We start from the raw sequence: 8,914 nt of genomic DNA on the forward strand, positions 1-8,914 counted from the left end.
CTTCCTGGACATGGTCCTACTGATTCTGCGCAGTAGCGTCTCTCCCATCATGCCTCTGGGTAATGAGGACGAGCGAACTGCTTTCTGAATCTCGCTCTGCGCGTCCATGAATGCTACGCTACATCCTATGCTAGTGGACTTCATGTTAAATAGTAACCAGTGGAAGCGAGTCACTGGATTCTCCACAACAAAGCACAACCAGGCAAGAAGAGTTCATTGTTTGTGTGTGTGTGTGTGTGTGTGTGTGTGTGTGTGTGTGTGTGTGTGTGTGTGTGTGTGTGTGTGTGTGTGTGTGTGTGTGTGTGTGTGTGTGTGTGTGTGTGTGTGTTAACTGACATCAGTCTTCAGTACCAGACTGACTCCACATACTTGTTCACCGTAACCGAGCAAAAAAACCCTTGTTCCGGGGACGCAACGTGACCGCGCGTACCCAGCTTCCATCGCGGCCGCATTGTATTTTAGCTGCAGTACCACGGAAATGTCTGCCATGTCTTTTTTTGCTTCAAGGCTGAGCGAAGTCCCCGGGGCTTGCTATTTTAGTCTCTGTGCTTCCCTTTGTCTTTGTTGGGTCGTCTGCTTTTTTCCCCCGAGTCCGTCCCTGTGATTTTCCCCCAGTGCTTCCAGACATTGTTTCTGTTCCCACTCTCGTGGACACCTTTAGTTGCATTTAGTTTTTGTTTTATTGAGACATTAAGTCTGTTTTCTTTTATTAAATATTTTATGTACTCCTCTGCATTTTGGGTCCAGTTCGTGCTCAGAACGACCCAACCAAAAGATGGACCCAGCATCGGGCCTGCTAACCTCCTGCCATCCCCTGTTCCTGCGTCGGAGGTCCCTACCGACGCCTGCTCCTCGTCTTCAGTCGGTGGACCGATCAACGCGTTCCCCGTCGGTGTGCCAATCGACACGTTATGCTGCTATGCCTGCCTGCAAGGCCTCCAGGCCGTCCCCCAGAACTGCTAGGATCACTCGGAGACCGGGCGTGCATCCGCTGATGTCAGGGTTTCAACAGTATTCTTCAGCATTAAAAACGGACCCATGGCCTTCAGGTGATCGACAGCAACACAGATAAGGACTCTGTGGTCCACAAGCTTCACAAACAGTCAACATTAACAATAAGTTTACTCAATGGTCAAACTTACAATACACACATCAGCTAAACTATCTCTGCCCAGATATGTTTGCCTCTAATGTGGGTCGCGTCAGAGCGAGCGGTGTGATGGCGATCCGTCCGGCTTCCTAGCTCTGATGACGGTCCTGTTCCACTCTGTGGCCAGTGGTGGCTGTCTCAGCGTGTACAGCGGCTGAGCAGACTTCATTGGGCAGCGAAGGGCCAGCGAGTTGACTTGAAGAAGAAAAAGGAAAGGGGCAGAGTTTGTTGTCGGCCATCTCCGTCGTGGGGTCCGTGATGTGTTAAACGTGGGTTAACCTGCGGCCATCTCCTGACCTCCGGCGTGAGGTGGGGGAGGAGTTGCGGGACCTGGTTCCACGCACGTCTGCATCCTTTGGTGAGCTTACTGAAGTGCGATGTTGAAGAGGGGGACAGATGGCTATGTTTACTATGCTTCAGTGATCGTGCTGACCGAAACTTTTGTGAGTTCCGGCGCATCTGTCCAATTAGCGGCAGGGTTCGGGACCGTGTCCCCGACCCCTGACTGAGAATGCAACCGTGGTGCATTCTGGGAGTTTGAGTATTTTGGGTTCCATTTGGAGCTATTTTCCTTTTTGTGCCCCTGGATATTTTTCTCTATTTATTTCCATTTCTTATACGCATATCAGGGGGCTGTGCTATCTCTCCAGATTCAGAGCAGTGGGCAAAATAGACCACTGAATTGCAAGAGAAGAGTGCGAAGATATCGGTGGGCTCCGAGATAGCATGTTACCCTTAGCAGATCAAATTGATCAACGTGGTTTATCAGCAGATACTATTTTGGCCTGTGCTAAAGACTGCACCACACTCCGCGGTCTGCGGAGCTCTGTGCCTGGGGTCCGTAACGTAGGCCTACAACTACACTTCCTACTGCCAGCATTTTTTTGCACGTGGCTCTGAATCTGAGAGATAGCTGCGCCCCCTCATTTGCATATAAGAAATGGAAATAAATAGATAGGTAAATATATGAATGTGGAGTTAGGAAATAAATAAATGTGGGCATATAAAATAAGTACCCTGAAATAAATTAAAGTAAATCCTATTTATTTAACTAATTGACTCATATTTCTATATCTACATTTTATTTATATATTTATTTATTGCCTCATTTATTTATTTCAGGATGTATTTCATAGACATATTTATTCATTTGTGTACTTATTAATTTATTTTATATTGGCTAAAACGACATTCCATACTCACTAATTACTCAGAATTCAGGGGGAAATGCCTACTACAGCAGGTGTAAACTAAGTAGTAAATTCAAGGAAAAAATGAATATACTACTAAAATATACTCCACTGTCATGTGTTAGCACAGTGCAGGATAGTTATCAAAACTTCCCCCACACAAATTTACTATCTTGTTAAAAGTACAGCAACCTCATTGAGAACCACACGACACTGTCGCCCCTCTGAAAAAGAAGATAGTGTTATGTGCAATGCACAAAATCTGGTTGGACCTAAATGCTGAACACTAAGGCAGATTGAGTTTAGTAGAGGTTTGTTTGTTGAATTTTTTTGGAGCATCATGACCTTTTTGTATTTTGGTTATGGACTATTTTCTTACTGTGTTTTTATGATGATATTCTGTAGTCTTCTTTGTATTTCTACCTTTTTTAGGTTATCTTGTTATTCCCTGTGTTTGTTGTATATTCACTTGTTACTTCCTGTCTTATTTTGAGTCGAGGGGTGAGGTCAAATTGTCAAATTGTCTTAGGAAGTTTTTCTAAATCTTGACGCGACCCAGAAGTAGTTGATCAGCAGTCATGATAAGAGCTGTTCGGATTCTCTAAATGGATAGGAAAGGAGCATTAATGCTTCCTTTCCTATCTCCTTTAGCATAGGGTACACTGGAGCTTCCTTTCTGAGAGTAAGGAGATATAGACGCCCCACAATTCATTGCGGCAGCGATATTTAAAGTGACGCGCCATTCATGGACAAACAATTGAAGTAGGAGTATGAATATGACCCAGAAGAGACACACGTCATCATGTCAGTTACTGTAACATATGAATCATTTACATTTGGTGTCACACGGTGGTAAAACACACTGAAACATGCTGATGGAGCCGCTGCGTTTTTTGTAGTTCATCTTCGGAAATTTGTAGTTTAACCACGGTAGACGCACATCAATAACATTGGCCGTCGCATGATGATGTAGTATAGTGTTAGTCGATTCGGATTCTCTAAACAGCGCTGTCAGCTTTTCCTATATCCTATCAGTCCTCCTTTACACCTTTCCTTGACCTCGTGACGTTTTCCACTGAGGTCAAGTAGTAGATAGGAAGGACAATTCGACCTCAACCGTGGTGTCTGCACTTTTCTCGTTCACTTTGCTTTTGTCATGACTCCTGGCCCTTTGATTGTATGCACCTGGTTCTGATGTGTTCCACCTCAATTTGCCCTGCCCACCTAGTGTATTTAGTCTCTGTTCTTCACTTTGTCTTTGTCAGTTCGTCTGTGATTTCTCGCCTCCAGTCTGTTCCTTTGTCTGTGATGTCTCCTGTGCCTTGTTACATGTTTTGTTAAAGCCTCCCATACACTAGACGACTTTGAGAAGACACTGAAAAGACTTCAGTATGACACCCTCTCACATCTAATGAAAATTTGTCATTAGTCAGAGTTTTTAGTCGCAGTCTAGCCACCAGCATCTTTTAGCCACTAGGTGTGTGTGTGTGTGTGCAATGGTCTGTACACAAAATATAAGCCAACAAGAAAAAGAGGAGACGCCGCAGAATGCGGAAACAACGGGAATACATTTTGCCACATTGCATGGAGACTCTGGTGAAACCTCGCATGCTGTGGTTTCTAAACTACCTGGTTCTATTTCGTATAGGCTTCGCCCTCTAAGAGCTGTCGCTATTGGGTTTATCCCTCGCGAATGCGCAGTAGTGAAGATTTTCTTTTATGCCCCGTGCCGTGCACCGGGCCCTAATCAGGTCCACTCATCAATATAAAACACCTGCGTGCTGTCTCAGCAGACTGTCACCTGGCACTCACACCCGTGAGTGCGGAGCACTGCAGCTGCCACATCATGTTCCCTCACTGTTTTATCTGTGGAGCTTCAGGACTGTTACAGTGCGTAACGATAGTCCATCGTCTCCTTATAAAGCAGCTCGAGATGTGATTGATGAATCTAACTTATTAAATCACTTGGTTGCGATGTGTGCTAACTAAGTGCAGACCCGAGATGAAATCCTGTCCGTCTTTATTTCTGATGCAACCAGCCCTGTGTCTGTTTGTCCTTCCTCCCTGTCATGTCGCCATGTGTCTTACACAGGTTCACTGCAGGAGAGATGGATGGCTTCACCGTGCTTCTGTATATTGTTGTGCTTTGGGTCAGTGAGGCATGGACTACATCCAGCTTCGCCCTTATCCCAATAGCGACAGCTCTTAGAGGGCGAGGCTATACGAAATAGTATGTTGGTTACGTATTGTAACCTTAGATTCTATGAGTATAGGCGTAGCCCTCTAAGCTGCAGGCCCCACTGCCCCTGACTACGTCAGCTGAAGAAAAAGCTGTGTTGTTGGGAGCAGACATCAGGTCAAGCAGGTGTTTTATATTGATGAATGGACCTGATTAGGGCCCGGTGCACGGCACGGGGCGTAAAAGAAAATCTTCACTACTGCGCATGCGCAAGGGATAAACCCAATAGCGACAGCTCTTAGAGGGCTACGCCTATACTTATAACAGAATCTAAGGTTACAATACGTAACCAGCGTTGCCCTGTTTCCTGCACCGTCCCCGTTCACGCAACCAGATAGTTTCGAAACTGCGGCGTTCGAGGCTTCACCGGAGTCTCCATGCGATGTGTGCCGCATGTATTCCCCGACCCCTATACACATTTTTGCTTCCTTCTGGCTCTGAAAAGAGCTCATCTCTTTTCAGAGCCAATGTTCATGTCACTATCTGCGTGAGCGACTCACCTCGAGCAAAACTCTTATACCGACGGAAATTTGTCTACGACAGTGAATTCACTTGAAAGTCATGAGCTGTAAGGCCAGCATTAGTTTTATTTCTCTTGAGTGATTTTTTTTATTCCTGAAAGGCTCTCTTGTTTTCGTAAATTAAAATAGTTTTTATTTTGCACTTTGCATTTGGGTCTCACTCCTTCTCATTCTTAACAGGTTTATTGTTACAAAATAAACAATGTGCAGGCGAGACTTGAGGAGTGGGGAGTCCAGGGGTGGTGAGGGTTGATCACAGGTGAAAAAGGATTCAGACTGACTGACACCAAAGATCTAAGGGCAGGCAGAGTCAAAAAGTGTAAGAAGCCTGAGCATGAGTTTTACCACAGAGGTTGACTGGATAATCTGGCAGAGATGAAGTGGAAAGCCTGGGTCTATATACTGAGCTTGATGATGAGATGGATTGCAGGTGAGCCAATTAGCAGAGGGAATACCCAGCAGCTCCTGTTTGAGTGTCTTGTTCATCTCTGAGTGCTAGTTCGTCTTTCAAAACGTCAGAGTCCATTCATAAAACTCGATCGCTCGCTGTCCCTGACGGAGGTGGAAGAGTCGCTTCGAGGCCAAGTGCGATAAACTGCAGTTCACTAAATGCTCGCTTGGGGCTGGCTCCAGAAAGGAGCAAACCCCCATAGAGCCCCATGTTAAAATGTCCAACTTTACAGCAGAAATAAACATGTTTAGAGCCTGGTACAAAAAACGGTTTTGGTCCAAATGGCTAATCCCCCCCCTTCGTGACAACTGTGGGGAGGGGGGGTGAATTTTTTTTATAACTCGCCCATTTAAATTATATATAGGTTTGAAATTCTGCATAATCAGGACTGTCGCTCCGTGGTAGCTAGCCGCTGGCAGCACTAGGTGTCACCTGAGCTAATCCCCGGTCAGTGCACGTGACTTCTCGACTGCGGTGTCGGAGCCTTGCGGAGAACATTTCAAGCAAATACCGGATGAATAATACGCCTGCTCCGCGGTCAGTTGTCCCAACAGAGAAGTCCAAGAAGCTTGAGCTCTTGTTTATTTTGGTAAAATTTAAGTAAAATTATAGTATTGTTCTGTGTTTGTAGTAATTAGCGGGTGTCGATGTCTGCGCTCGGTACCTGGCTTCTTAGCTTAGCTCGCTAAAGCGCTTATTAGCCAGCTAGCCTGGGGTTAGCCTTCTAGCCAGACTCCCAGCTCCGGTGACGAGGCTAGGGGGATCAACACAACACGACACCGACATGAGCCGGTACAAAGGCAACATGTGGTTGGAAAATATGGTCCACCATGTTAAATTTGCCATACAAGCAATGCAATGTTAACGTAACATTAATGCTAACTGTCAAGGTGCATTTAGGTGTTTGTAACTCAAGTGTTAATGTCACATATGAGCATTGTTTCAGAAGATAACGTTAACATAGAGGATGCGGTGTGTGGCTGTGATGGAGTTTTTTATTGCGCCATATTTTTTACTAAAACCGACACGATAGATAATTACAATGCAGAAACAGACTTGTTGTGATCGCATGTGACGTGGTTTGTCTGTGTAGTTTTCCTCCAGGTGATCCAGACAGACTAGACCAGTGGAAGCTCAACATGAGGCAGAACTGAACTCGGACTCAGCACTGACCCCAAGCACTCCAAATATGGTTTGTGAATAACTTCTACCTTTGTTAGGTTATCTTGTTATCCCCTGTGTTTGTTGTATATTCAGTTGTTACTTCCTGTCTAAACCCAAGTGAAACATGGGCGTTGATAACAATTAAATATTCTATACATACTGTACTGTACATTCACTGTGTTGGTAGAAGACTGTTATATCTAAACTACATTCAAATACAGCTGTATATCTACAAAACACAAGCACACAAACCTCTATTTACAAACTTGTCTTATTATTTTTTTTACTTGTGTCTTGTCATTGTTATTAGGGAAGAACCTGCCTGAGGGACTCCACTGTGCTGACCATGTTCTGTCTCCAAGAGCAAAGAAGAAAAATTATGTACAGTTACACAACTTTTAAAATATATTTAAATCACACAAACCTGTTTTTGCTTAAGGTTTTATCTGTAGTGTATGAGTTATTTGTCAATTAATAGTCAGATTTGAATGTGAAATCTCACATAATCTGTCAGTATTAAAGACAAAAATAGTTAAAATATAAACATAATTTATGAGCCAGAACTAGAAGTTATATATTAACTCTCAGATTTATTTTTAGTTAAGGTACAAAACACAAAAAGGTGGACAATATTAAAATTATAGAACACATTTAATATACAGACTGGCCCTGTGCAAGCGGTTACAGCTGAGCCCAGACCTGCGAGGAGAAGGGGATACAGTGTGGGACTGTAGGGGAGGGGAAGAGCAGAGGTAATAAGTGTTGCAGCTATTGTTCGTATTTTTTTATCAAACATGAGGAACATAAAAATAAACTCAACATTGTTCATGAAAGTCAGGGACATGTTTAGGCTTAACAAAGTGTGTCCTGGAGGCCAAATTCAGCTGATGCTGATGTAATATGTGAGACTGATCACAGATGATCAGTCTCACATATTACTACCAGCATATAGCGACAGTTTTAGCAAATATGAAAAAAAGTTATTATTGCAAATCCTACCAACAGCACCATTAACCAACTGCCGAGTAGACATTCTGCTTCCTGTTTACACCGGCTTGCGCATGACCAGTGTATGTGAATGAACAACAGATATGCTTTCTCAGGTGCGTTAATATTGACAGAAATCATTTCTTATATGGAGCTAAAATGCTGGTTTTGATTTTAAAATGCTGGTTTAAAATAAAATGTATAAGTGTGGCCTATGAGAGCATCTTCAGTAAATGTTAGCAAAAAAAACAAACCACTGATATATAATGAATCAGCAAAAATTTATAGTACACATAAAAATAATACTTGGCACTATGATGTATACAGCCAAAATACTTAACTAGAATCACATTTCCTGCGGAAATTTGATGTGTGAATGCACTGGATCGATAGCGCAGTCGTCTATGTAAGGTACCAAAAAATACCAGAATTGCGCCCTCCAATCGATGTATTTATATTGACAACCACTATAAAGATATACTTATGTTTTGATTCCAAAGAAAGAATAAAGTAGAGAAAGAAAGAAGTTAAGAAAAAAAAGTTAAGAATGAAGTTAAGAAAGAAAAAATACGATGAAAAGAGAAAAACAAAACAAAACACAACAACCAAATCCATTTTGCTGAGACAGATCATTTGAAGCAGGCGAGCTGATTGGCACAGCTGCAGTGAGTTAACTAATCATCTCTATCGTACCCGAGTGGTTTTAAACAAAATCCTTTTGCAGTAGCTTGAGTCAAACCAACAGACTTCTGGCTGAGAGACGTGTCATTTTGCCAAAGAAAAAAGAATTTCAGCAACAGTTGCAGAAATCGCAGCTTTGTTGGCCCCCTATAGACTGGTTTTTGGTCAAATTTTCATGTTTAAAAGTTAATATCAAATCACTGAAATATGATAGAGCTTAGACGAGTTATAGCCATCAAGTGATGAGTGAGCTGGATTTTTGATGTGAAAACAGTGTACGTAGCTCAAATGCTGCGAGACGAGTTAGCGGGTACGGAAGAATAAGTATAATAATAAAAATAACTAGAAGCTCATTTCCTGTGGAAATTTGATGTGTGAATGCACGGGATCGACTGCCCCGAAAGCAAAGCAAAGGGACTTTTTGCTGACACAGATCATGTGAACTTGGATTGGAATGACAGTCTTCTAGCTGGGAGGCGACAATGCAGCCCACTGCGCCACCGTGATCTTGATAGATAAGTGTAATTTTGT

General features: G+C 43.1%; 1 long non-coding RNA gene across 1 annotated transcript; it reads left to right on the top strand.

The window, feature by feature from the left end:
• Positions 1-212: 212 nt before the first annotated feature.
• LOC118285769 lies at positions 213-7,085 on the top strand. Its single transcript, XR_004785248.1, has 3 exons — positions 213-1,049; positions 6,645-6,743; positions 7,026-7,085. It is a non-coding gene; the product is annotated as an uncharacterized LOC118285769 (long non-coding RNA).
• Positions 7,086-8,914: the final 1,829 nt, after the last annotated feature.

The sequence above is a fragment of the Scophthalmus maximus genome, chromosome 15 (genome assembly GCF_022379125.1).
Source record: "Scophthalmus maximus strain ysfricsl-2021 chromosome 15, ASM2237912v1, whole genome shotgun sequence".
Classification (NCBI taxonomy): domain Eukaryota; kingdom Metazoa; phylum Chordata; class Actinopteri; order Pleuronectiformes; family Scophthalmidae; genus Scophthalmus; species Scophthalmus maximus.